The following is a 12,820-nucleotide window of genomic DNA, read 5'->3' as shown; positions in this document are numbered from 1 at the left end:
CCCTCAGTCTGCCCACGAAGGTGCATAGATACTAATCAAGTCACCCCTCAGTCTTTTTTAGATTGAACCTAAACAGATTGAGGCCTGTTGAGGCTGTACGGAATTTTTCTAGTCCTTGAATAACGTGTGGCTTTTTCTTTACCCTCTCCAAATTTTCCATGTTTTTTTAAAAAGTGGACACCAAAACTGTATGCAGTATTCTAGTATTAGTCTCACCAATGCCATAAACAGAAGTAAAAATCACCTCCCTACTCCCACTCACCACTTCCCTGTTTGTACATCCAAGGATCACATTAACTCTTTTTTCTCCCATTAAAGAAAAGGAGTACTTGTGGCACCTTAGAGACTAACAAATTTATTTGAGCATAAGCTTTCGTGAGCTACAGCTCACTTATCACACTGGGAGCTCATGCTGAGTTGCTTGGCCACTATGATGCTCCAGATCCTTTTCAGAGTCAGTGTTTTCCAGGATACACATTTCCATTCCATAGGTATGCCCTGCATTCCTTGTTCCTAGATGAATATCTTTGTGTCTGGCTGTATTAAAATGCATTTTGGGCCAGTTTGCGAGCAATCCAGGACACTTTGTATGACTGCCTGTCCTTATCATTACTTACCATTATGTCAGTCTTTGTGTCATCTTCAAATTTTAGTACCAGTGATTTTATGTTTAATTCCAGATCATTGTTGAAAATGCTGAATTGCATTGGGCGTAGTACCAGTTCCTGTGGAACCCCACCAGAAACACCCCAATTCAGTAATGTTTCCCCAATGACAACTACTTTCAGATGTCAGTAGTCAGTTCCTAATCCTTTTAACATGTGTTCTATCAATATTGTACAGTATTAATTTTTAGTCAGAATGTTATGTAGTACTAAATCAAACAGCTTTCAAAAGTCTATATCTATTACATTGACATAATTACTTTTATCAACCAAACTTGCAATCTCAAAGAATGAAATCAAGTTTGTCTGACAAAACCTATTTTCTATAAATCCATGCTGACTGGTATTAACTATATTCCTCTCCTTTGATTCTTTTTCAGTTTAATGCTGTATCATCTTTTCCATTGTTTTTCCATTATATATTCAGGTTAACTGGCATATTTTACTGGGATTGATGTGCATGGACACTCCGCATCGAAGTGATCTTTCCAGGTCAGGGTTGAGGTACAATAATTAACAGTGCAGCAAAGTTTATTCTGTTGCTACCTGTTTTATAGCTAATAACAGATTTCAGTCCCCATTGTCATAAATCTGGAACATTAAATTACCTTGAAAAAAAAAACTTAGCAAAAATCAGCCTGGTGGCAGTTTTGAATCTTACAATGAAGGAAACAATTTAATGTCAAACAAATGACTACACAATTTCATGGAGGCAACACTCTTATGCATGAACCAAGTGGTAAATTGGAAAGATTGTGTTGGGTACCCAGCCTGCTCATTTTACTCATGTGAGCAGTTTCACTGAAATCAGCAGAACTAAATGGGAGAGCAGGATTTGTCCCTGACTTTGTAAATTGTCACATTGCATCCAGGCTTGCCATGGCCACATTGTGTTCCTCTCAACCTTAGTAGCCATAGGTCTGATTCTGTGAGGTGCTGAGCAATCTGAATACCCTGCATGTTGAAAGGCACTTATTACTTTGCAGAATTGCACCATATCTGGTGTATGGCACCATTCTTGCCATAACTTTTAAACCACATAGTAATCTCAGGCAAACTGATGGGCTACAAACGCCAGTGATTTTACAAAGGGTAGATGTTAACAAATTCATAGTCTACATATCTCAAAATACGTGGAGGGCCACCTACCACTTTTTAAAAAAATCGTTCAACTATTGTAACCCCCTCCTGTATACTCCCTCTGCATTTTCTACACCAGCCTGTCCCTTTTGACTTTCTCATTAACAGAACTTGTTGACTGCATCAGATATTTAAGATGGATGGTTGTATTGAATAGTGTTAGTAGTTTGGCACCAACCTGTACCCTCAAATGACTTTGGAAACTTACTAACCTTGACTTGTGCTATCTCTACTTAGGCAATATCATTGCTAGAGATAACTTTGTCTTTAGAAAATGGAAGTGGAGATTAAATGTAAGAAGGGAGAGTGTTTGGCACTGCACAGAACAGATAACATCAGCACCTGCAAGAGGTAAGAAGTGATCCAGGAAACCTACTCGCTATTCCCATCAATAGTTCTCCAGCTGTGATGCTGTAGCACAATTCTGGGTTAGTGTGCCCCAGATTCTATTGCACACAGTTCTCTGGGCAGGAACCACACCAGAGAACAACTGAGCTCTCCCTTTTTCATTGGAATTCTTGTTTGTTGTACCTGAATTACAGTGGCTTTTAGGATTGTGCATCCTGTATATTGGTTTGCATTAAGACTTCCTGACTCCTGAGTTATGTTTCCAGTCTTGCCCCAACTCATGTGTGGCCTTGGGCTATGCCTTTGTTTCTCCATTTGTAATATAGGCAAAATGTTACACATCTTTGTAAAGAACTTGAACAGCCTTGGATGACAAGTTCTCTATAAAAGAATTAAGCTTTGTTATTCTCTTGCCTTCTTCCATAGAAGGGATTTATTGTTTAAGATACAGATCTATATGGCATTACGGCAGTGTTCAGAAGCCCCAGATGGACCCCATTGTGCTAGGCGCTGTACAAATATGTAGGAAGATACAAGGCCTAAGCTCTGAGGCCTGGTCTACACTACAAGTTTATGTCAGATTTAGCAGCGTTAAATCAAATTAACCCTGCACCCGTCCACACAAGGAAGCCATTTTTTTCGACATAAAGGGCTCTTAAAACCAACTTCTGTACTCCTCTCCAATGAGGGGATTAGCACTGAAATCGACATCGCCGTTTAGAATTAGGGTTAGTGTGGACGCAATTCGAAGATATTGGTCTCCGGGAGCTATCCCACAGTGCACCATTGTGACCACTCTGGACAGCACTCTGAACTCGGATGCATTGGCCAGGTATACAGGAAAAGCCCTGGGAACTTTTGAATCTCATTTCCTGTTTGGCCAGGCGAGCTCATCAGCACAGGTGACCATGCAGTCCCATAATTGAAAAAGAGCTCCAGCATGGACCGAACGGGAGGTACTGGATCTGATCGCTGTGTGGGGAGAGGAATCTGTGCTATCAGAACTATGTTCCGAAAGACGAAATGCCAAAACATTTCAAAAAATCCCAGAGGCCATGAGGGACAGAGGCTACAGCAGGGACACAACACAGTGCCGCATGAAACTTAAGGAGCTCAGACAAGCGTACTAGAAAACCAAAGAATTAAATGGATGCTCTGGGACAGAGCCCCAGACATGCCGCTTCTACGCTGAGCTGCATGCAATTCTGGGGGGGGGCCGTCACCACTACCCCACCCCGGTCGGTGGACTCCGATGATGGGGTACTCTCCGCCATGCCTGAGGATTTTGCAGACAGGGAAGATGAGGAGAAGGAGGACAAGCTTGAGGAGAGCACACAGCAAACCATTCTCCCTGACAGCCAGATCTTTTTATCACCCTGGCTGAAATACCCTCCCAACCCAACGAAGCCGGAGAAGGGACCTCTGGTGAGTGTACCTTTTCAAATATAATACATGTTATAAAAAACAAGCGTTTTTAATGATTAAGTAGCCCTGAGGACTTGGGATGCATTCGTGGCCAGTACAGCTCCTGAAAAAGTTTGTTAACGTGTCTGGGGATGGAGCGGAAATCCTCCAGGGACATTTCCATGAAGCTCTCCTGGAGGTACTCTAAAAGCCTTTGCAGAAGGTTTCTGGGGAAAGCAGCCTTATTCTGTCCTCCATGGTAGGACACTTTACAATGCCATGCTAGTAGCAAGTAATCTGGTATCATTGCATGACAAAGCCTGGCAGCATATGGTCCCGGTGTTTGCTTGCATTCAAGCAACATCCGTTCTTTATCTCTCTGTGTTGTCCTCAGGAGAATGATATCCTTCATGATAACCTGGTTGAAATAGGGGAATTTAATTAAGGGGACATTCAGAGGTGGCCGTTCCTACTGGGCTGTTTGCCTGTGGCTGAAAAGAAATCCTCCCCGCAGTTAGCCACGCGGTGGGGGGGGGGCATTGGCGCTGAGCTGTTCGCTAGGGATCTTCCCTGATACCAGCCATGTGCTGGTGGGAGGGGAAAAGTGATCATCCCAGAGAATTGGATGTGGGGAGGGGGTTAGTTTGGTTTCTGCTGCTGCACGTTAACAGGAAAACCGCAGCACTAAATGGCCAACTCAATATGCTTTGCTTGGGATGGGAGAGGAGGGCGCTGCTGTTATGAAGGTTGCAGAAGCCGAAAGACTATGGCTTACCATGGCTTCCTGCAAGCTGAATTCTGTTGCCTGGCACTGCGTGTGTGATCTCTAACACCAAAGCCACAGGCACTCAATATAAGATGCAAAATGCGACCTTGTACCAAAATCACATGTGCTATGTAATGTGAATAGCGTTGTTCACCATGAAAGACTATAGCCATTGTTCTGTAAAATGTATCTGTTTAAATACTTCACTCCCTTTTTTTCCTCCAGCAGCTGCAAATGTTTCAAGCCTCCCTCCTCCGTCCCAAAGGCTATCTCAGATAAGGCAGCAGAAAAAATGCACGCGCGATGCAATGTTCTCTGAGCTCATACAGTCGTGCGGCACTCACAGAGCTCAGCAGAATGTGTGGAGGGACACAGTAGCACAGTACAGGAAAGCGGCTGATGAACGTGAGGAGAGGTGGTGGCAGGAAGATCAGAGGAGGCATGAGGCAACGCTGGGGCTACTGCGGGATCAAACGGACATACTCCGGTGTCTGGTGGAGGTTCATGAACGGCAGCAGGATCACAGACTGCCGCTGCAGCCCCTGTTTAACCATCCTCCCTCCTCCCCAAGTTCCATAGCCTCCTCACCCAGACGCCCAAGAACGCAGTGGCGGGGAGGCTCCGGGCACCCAAACACTCCACCCAGTGGACAGCCCAAGCAACAGAAGGCTGTCATTCAAGAAGTTTTAAAGTGGCCTTTTCCATCCCTCCTCCCCTCCTCCCACACCCCACCCAGGCTACTTTGTGAGTTATCTCCCTATTTTTATAATCAATTAATAAAGAATACATGTTTTTTAAATGATAGTGACTTTATTTCCTTTGCAAGCAAGCTATGATCGAAGGGGGGAGGGCAGGTGGCTTACAGAGAATTTAGAGGCAACCAAGGGGGCGGGTTTTCATCAAGGAGAAACGAACAGAAGTGTCACACGGTACCATGGCCAGTCATGAAACTGGTTTTCAAAGCTACTCTGATGTGCAGCGCTTCTTGCAATGCTCTTCTAACCGCCCTGGTGTCTGGCTGCATGTATTCAGTGGTCAGGCGATTTGCACCAACCTCACACCCTGCCATAAACATCTCCCCCTTACTCTAAGAGAGATTGTGGAGCACACAGCAAGCAGCAATAACAGTGGGAATACTGGTTTCGCTGAGGCCTGAGTGAGTCAGTAAACTGTCCCAGCGACCCTTTAAACATCCAAATGCACACTCTACAACCATTCTTCACTTACTCAGCCTATAGTTGAACGGCTCCTTACTACTGTCCAGAGTACCTGTGTACGGCTTCATGAGCCAGGGCATTAAGGGGTAGGCTGGGCCCCCAAGAATAACTATAGGCATTTCAACATCCCCAACAGTTATTTTCTAGTCTGGGAAGTAAATCCCTTCCTGCAGCTGTCTAAACAGACCAAAGTTCCTGAAGATGCGAGCGTCATGAACCTTTCCCGGCCATCCCACGTTGATGTTGGTGAAACGTCCCTTGTGATCCACCGGTGCTTGCAGCACCATTGAAAAGTACCCCTTGTGGTTTATGTACTGGCTGCCCTAGTGGTCCGGTCCCAAGATAGGGATATGCGTTCCATCTATAGCCCCACCACAGTTGGGGAATGCCATTGCAGCAAAGCCATCTAGTATGACCTCCACATTACCCAGAGTCACTACCTTTGATAGAAGCAGCTCAATGATTGTGTTGGCTACTTGCATCACAACAACCCCCACAGTAGATTTGCCCACTCCAAAGTGATTATCGACTGACCGGTAGCTGTCTGGCATTGCAAGCTTCCGCAGGGCTATTGCCACTCACTTGTGAACTGTGAGGGCTGCTCTCGTCTTGGTATTCTCGCACTTCAGGGCAGGAGAAAGCAAGTCACAAAGTTCCATGAAAGTGCCCTTACGCATGTGAAAGTTTCGGAGCCACTGGGAATCATCCCAAACCTGCAACACTATGCAGTCCCACCACTCTGTGCTTGTTTTCCGGGCCCAGAATTGGTGTTCCATGGCATGAGTCTGCCCCAGTAACACCATGATCCTCAAATTGTGGAGACTGCGGTTTTAGAGAAATCTGTGTTCATGTCCTCATCACCGCGCTGCTGTCACCTCCTTGCCTGCTTTTTCAGGTGCTGGTTCTGCATAAACTGAATGATAATGCGTGAGGTGTTTACAATGGTCATAACTGCTGCAGTGAGCTGAACGAGCTCCATGCTTGCCATGCTATGGCGTCTGCTCGGGCAATCCAGGGAAAAGGGCACAAAATGATTGAGTGCTGTTGCTTTCACGGCGGGAGGGTTGACTGATGACATTTACCCATATCACCCACAACAAATTTTTGGCCCCATCAGGCATTGGGAGCTCAGTCCAGAATTCCAATGGGCAATGGGGACTGTGGGATAGCTATCCACAGTGCACCGCTCGGAATGTCAACGCTTGCCATGGTACTGTGGATGCACACCGCCGAATTAAGGTGCTTAGTGTGGACGTATGCACTCGACTTTATACAATCTGTTCCCAAAAATCGACTTCTGTAAAATCGGAGTACTTTCGTAGGGTAGACATGGCCTGAGAAGATCATAGTCCAATTTAAGGCAAGACATAATGACTAAGTGGAACAACCAATGGAAGGGAAGCAAAGGGGAAGACCAACAAGAATATGTTGTTCCATAGCCTAACTTTGCATACAGTTTGATAGTCTGAGCACTGTAATACTGAGAAGGCAGTAATGTTAACTTGGCCACATTGCAGCAGTATTTTTTATTCGTTTCCCCTTTTTTGTACTGTGAAATGAATAAATAAAACACACAAGATATGGAATATGGCAGAGTTAATGTCATTTCAGGAACCTTTGCCTTTGAGCTTCCAGACTCCCATCTTCTTAGTTTCTCAATATCTAGTCACATCTGCCTGAAAACTGGTGTCTTCTGGGGGTAGAACAGAAGTCAATGGCTCTATGTACACATACAAAGGTTTGCCCCAAAGACTCCAATTGCAGGATTAGGGTCTGGTTTATGTGCAAAAATCAATTGCTTTCAATGGGATTCTCCATCATTACTGTGAGATTCTACACCATTTGAAAACAGAGTTAGAAAATGGAAACTTAAGGGTTTTACACTAACCCTAAGGGGATGCTATCAAGTTAAAATTCACGTGGGCTCACTTTCCTGCCCATTGATTTCAATGTATATGTTTATGGCAGCAATACTGGGCTCCTTGTTCTTGAAATGCATTTTCTTCCCTGTGTCACTAATGATGCCTTAAATTATTAAAGGACAATTTTTAAAAAATCTTGTTTCTTATGCACTATTTATGCTGTTAACTTCTATTGTGCCATTCACTCTGTTTGGGCAATGAAGATAGAGGAGTCCATTTCTAATCATTTTGATTTCCTAGTTGTCACATTAGCAAGAAGCTGCAGTGGTAGGGTTGAAAAAAATGGCTAGGGAACTTTATTCCTTTAAAAATAAATAATTTCTATTGAAACTGAAATGTAGAATACCAAAGCAACAACATCTAGGCCATACTTCACTGGCTTCTTTTTTACCAAACCAACATTTGGGGGCTGAGCTATCTTCACCTACGCATCCTGAACATAGGGGCCCAGAAGCCCCTTTCAGCTGTGCAAAGATGTGGTCATTTAAGTGAATAGGGCTGGCACCAAATTTTTTTCTCTGTCTTGTCACTACCTCGAGTATTTCAGATTACCAGTTTTGCATATCCTGACTTCTGAATGTTCTTTAAATGTGTCCACTTTACACAGATTATTATTTAAAAATTAAAACCTAATTCTGCAAACCCATAAAATGGGACTTGTTTACATGATTCGGGATTACAGTTATGCAGGAGCAAGCCCTTAAATTGTACCTTTTACTTATAAAAATGTACATTAGTGTAATGTTATGCATTAGCAACATGTATAGCTGCTTAAAAACATTGTTTTACTTTCCAGTGGTAGTGAATAGACAAAAATTTTCCTCTGTCCTTAAGTTTCTTCCTTGCTCTACTGATATGTGTTGTAGCTATATATAGACACAGTGAATAATCACTGGGCTTTCATCTGTCTTTCAGGCTAAAGAATGGCTAAGAGAACAAGGAAGAAAACAAATGCTAAGAGATGGCTGTAACAATCCTAGTTAAGAAGCTGAAGACAGGGTAATCATTTTTAAAGAATACTGTGGACCGGCTGCACAGAATGCTATGACTAGTTTGTTATAACCAGAGTCCCCTGGATTTTCAGAATTCAGAGCAGGCTTCAGAAATGACCTTTGTCTGATTCCTGAAATGGAATGTATGAAATACTGACAGCAATCTCTTAACTGTGTCTCTTCTCACTCCTGGCTTATCCAGTGTTTCTGAAATGGGGAGATAGAACGTGGGAGAGTCTGCAAAACTAGAAGACTGCTGGGAGGAAAATGAAGGGGAAGGAGAAAGGGAAGGGAAGAGGGTGAGGAAGAGGGAAAGCAGAGTGCAGGAGAATGAACAAACGGGGAGGTCAGTTTTAAAATATGCCTCTCTTCCTCTCCCAGCCCCCAAATGAGAATTACAGAATTCCGTTCAGTTTTGGGGATAACCATTATTGCTTTGTGTCTAAAGCAGAGGTCTGTGAATCAGGAGTCTTGGCTTATATTTCCCAGCATGCCAAAGGTCATACAGTGACTTCACTGTTGCAACCTCAGCTTCCTCAGCTGCACAACCAAACACGCAAGACTTTGAGATTCTGAAACATACTTCAAACCACCAAGAATATTAAAAGGGGATTTGAAATTGCATTAAACCCACTCACCTGCTGACACTACAATCATTAAACGTTGCTTACGTGCTAGTTGGCTGGAACTCTGTAACTTTCTTTACATGTACGTAAGATGTTGGGTTTTCTGAAAATTTATAGTCAGTGGATTCTGCCAGCACCTCCAAGTGATGCATAACTGACAACAAATCTATAAAAAACAGTGCTGCAGAAATGATCCATGAAACACTGGTGAATTTCAGGGACTGTGTTTATAATTGAGGCTCAGAGAGCTTTCATCTCATCTTCAACTGTTTCCATCTCACTAAAAACTCAGCTGTGCATCTCTTTGTCCTCTGAGTTCACATTCAGGATGTTGTAATCCCTAGCTGTTTTCAGTGGAATTCAATTAATAATCATTGCAACACCACCACACACGAATTCATGTCCAGAGCTCCAAATAATGGGTTGTGGTTTCTCCCTTCCTGCAACTATAACATTCAGGGTGAAGTCTTTCCACTGTATTCCCAATTACTTGCACACGAGTAAGACAAGCAGGGTTTGGCCAACAAATAAATTAATAGGAAAGAGAGCAGTGTAATGAAGATGGATCTATCTCTTCTAAAATATATTTCCTGTTGCTTTAAAACAGCCTGAAAATTTGAGAATGGGATTGGCTAAAGAGTTAACGAGATGATCTGTATTGTAACTGCATTTGATCTGCTTTCTGGTGAGGCTTTATATGCTGTAGTAAATAGGGCATTGGACTGAGAGTTAGGAGTGTGTGTTCTGCTCCCAGACCTACTGTAACACCTGGGGAAGTAACTTCTCTTCTTTGTGCCCCAGTCTTCCCCATCTGCAAAATGAAGATGATTATGATAACTTCATTCCTTTGTAAATGACGTGGAGACCTACAGAAGAAGCATTATAGAACAGTTACAAATTATTCCCTGTTTGACAAGATTAATCATTTAGGCATTACCAGGTCAAACATTAGATCAGCTGCATATCTGTGGATCTATTTCATTTTGTAAGGAAGAATTGCAAAATTGTTTGTGTTGAGATGTGATCTTTGTTCAATTCCACTTATTAGTTTTCTTGCTCTCTCATTTTCTGGAAATCCAAAAGGCCTCCCCAGGGAGCTTCCTGTTACTCATTCCCAGGTGTTTGATAGTAAAAAACTATTCAGTGGGATAAGAAACCACCAAGTGCATCCCGGAATCCAGCACTTGGACAGTGCCCAGCATTACATGGACTCGTTTTGCTCTCTGACTTATATCTGTTCTATACGAGCTACACCAACATTTGTACTATTATTAAGGCTGCATTTTCATCATGGCTATCACAAGACCCATGGATCCCATGACTTCATACTGTCATTGCTATTTTTACACATGCTCTGTCGTAACTTAAACTCAGAATTTTCAAAGCTGACAAGTTACACCCTGCACAAAGTCCAGAGTTTAAAAGGGAACAAGACAATTCATAATCAGGGCTAGTTGTCTGTTACTGGAGGAGCGGAAAGAGATCATGAACCCTCTTTTAGGAAAAAATCATGGAGTATGTATATAGCTGACATTAAAAAGGTAGCTGCTGCTGTCGGCTTTGCCAAGCCTGAATCAGGAAAGTGGAGCTGAAGGTGGGGCCTGAACTAGCAGGGATTGGGAAAGAGGTTTTAAATTGTTTTCAGCTAATGGCTAAATGTTATTTAATGGGCTTTGAACCCTTTTGGTTTGCAAATTGTAAACAATTTTAATTAAAATAATGTGACCTGTGATTCCTAGCACTGTCTACTATTAAAATGATTGCTTTTTCTGCTTCATATAATTTGCCATGACAAACCAAGCATCCTCATTATTATTTTGTATGTATTTCTAAGGCAATCACCACCACAAACACAATTTCATTTGTAAATATGGCCAGTCCCTGGAAGAACCAAGTTCTCAGTCTATCCCCCTCAGTAATAAGGCTGAATATATTTAAAGGGAAAAATAATCCAGGTGTGGCTTGCTTCCAAGAACATGCAACCAGGGCTATTCCACAAATGAGTTATGAATCAGAACCCCATTAAAGAAATGAGTTCAAAATCATGCCCTAGACTAAAGAAAGGCAGACTGGCTCAGCCCAATTTACCTCTATACAGCACACACCTACTATTTTCTCTGTTTGCTGCTCTAAAATTGATGGGGGGCGGGAAGTGAACCATATAAGAGAGGTCTTAATCCCATGCTTAATCCCACACTCCTCCCCCCCAATGGAAATTTTGCATGATGGAGTACAAATCAGCCCCAATGTTTGTACATGCAAAACAATAAATCTGACATTTTGGAGGGAGCTGGGTGACATGTGGACCAAACTGGACTCTTGCTTGTGACAGTGGAAAACTGAAAGGCAGGATAATATAATGAAAGTGAAATGCACCTATCCAATCTCATTTATTTAGATGGATGTTCCCTCAAGCTGATTATTCACAAAGAAGATTTCAGTTACTACATTTTTTTTTAAATAAATCCTACAAAAGCAGAAATCTCTTACAAAATACTATAAATATGAATGAGGAAAGGAAGCAGCTTTCAGGTAACACAGTGCCATTATAAAGCACCCAGTTAGACAGATATACCACATCTATAACATAAAGACTAAATGGATGAGTATGAGTTCTACAGAAGACTCAAATAGACATAGTGAAGTACTATACAAGGCCCAGAACCAGCAAAGATTTACACATTTGGCTTTAAGAAAAGGAGTACTTGTGGCACCTTAGAGACTAACAAGTTTATTAGAGCATAAGCTTTCATGAGTTACAGCTCACTTCATCGGATGCATTTGGTGGAAAAAACAGAGGGGAGATTGATATACACACAGAGAACATGAAACAATGGGTTTATCATACACACTGTAAGGAGAGTGATCACTTAAGATAAGCCATCACCAGCAGCGGGGGGGGGGGGGGGGGGAGGAGGAGGAAAACCTTTCATGGTGACAAGCAAGGTAGGCTATTTCCAGCAGTTAACAAGAATATCTGAGGAACAGCTTTATGCACTGAGTAGTCCTATTGACTTCAACCAAACTACTCACAGTGCAAAATCCTACACACCTTCCTCAGTCTTTACAGGATCAGGGCCTAACAGCGTTACCAGAAGTATGCCAATGAGACCGGGCATCTAAATTACACTTAAACACTGCATTATTTGTGAGCTTCCTTTTCTCTGTCTCATTTCTTTCCTCCATTGGGATAGGACATAGTTGGCATCTATACTGCTTCAACAATTGCTTCCTTTTGTGTAAAAAGAAAAGGAGTACTTGTGGCACCTTAGAGACTAACAAATTTATTAGACCATAAGCTTTCGTGAGCTACAGCTCACTTCATCGGATGCATACAGTGGGGAGATTTATATACACACAGAGAGAACATGAAACAATGGGTGTTACCATACACACTGTAAGGAGAGGTTTCAGAGTAGCAGCTGTGTTAGTCTGTATTCGCAAAAAAGAAAAGCAGTACTTGTGGCACCTTAGAGACTAACACATTTATTAGAGCATAAGTTTTCGTGAGCTACAACTCACTTCATCGGATGCATTTGGTGGAAAAAATGAAGTGATGAAGTCACATCCGATGAAGTGAGCTGTAAAGCTCACGAAAGCTTATGCTCTAATAAATTTGCTAGTCTCTAAGGTGCCACAAGTCCTCCTTTTCTTTTTACTGTAAGGAGAGTGATCAGGAAAGGCGAGCTATAACCGGCGGGGGGCGGGGGAATCTTTTGTAGTGATGATCAAGGTGGGCC

At 42.7% G+C, this 12,820-nt stretch overlaps 1 long non-coding RNA gene across 1 annotated transcript; it reads left to right on the top strand.

Moving 5' to 3' along the window:
• The first annotated feature begins 1,973 nt into the window (after window positions 1-1,973).
• LOC119852608 lies at window positions 1,974-10,857 on the top strand. Its single transcript, XR_005291745.2, has 2 exons — window positions 1,974-2,156; window positions 8,378-10,857. It is a non-coding gene; the product is annotated as an uncharacterized LOC119852608 (long non-coding RNA).
• Window positions 10,858-12,820: the final 1,963 nt, after the last annotated feature.

The sequence above is a fragment of the Dermochelys coriacea genome, chromosome 3, assembly GCF_009764565.3.
Source record: "Dermochelys coriacea isolate rDerCor1 chromosome 3, rDerCor1.pri.v4, whole genome shotgun sequence".
Classification (NCBI taxonomy): Eukaryota; Metazoa; Chordata; order Testudines; family Dermochelyidae; genus Dermochelys; species Dermochelys coriacea.
This window is presented reverse-complemented; position numbering and strand designations above follow the sequence as displayed.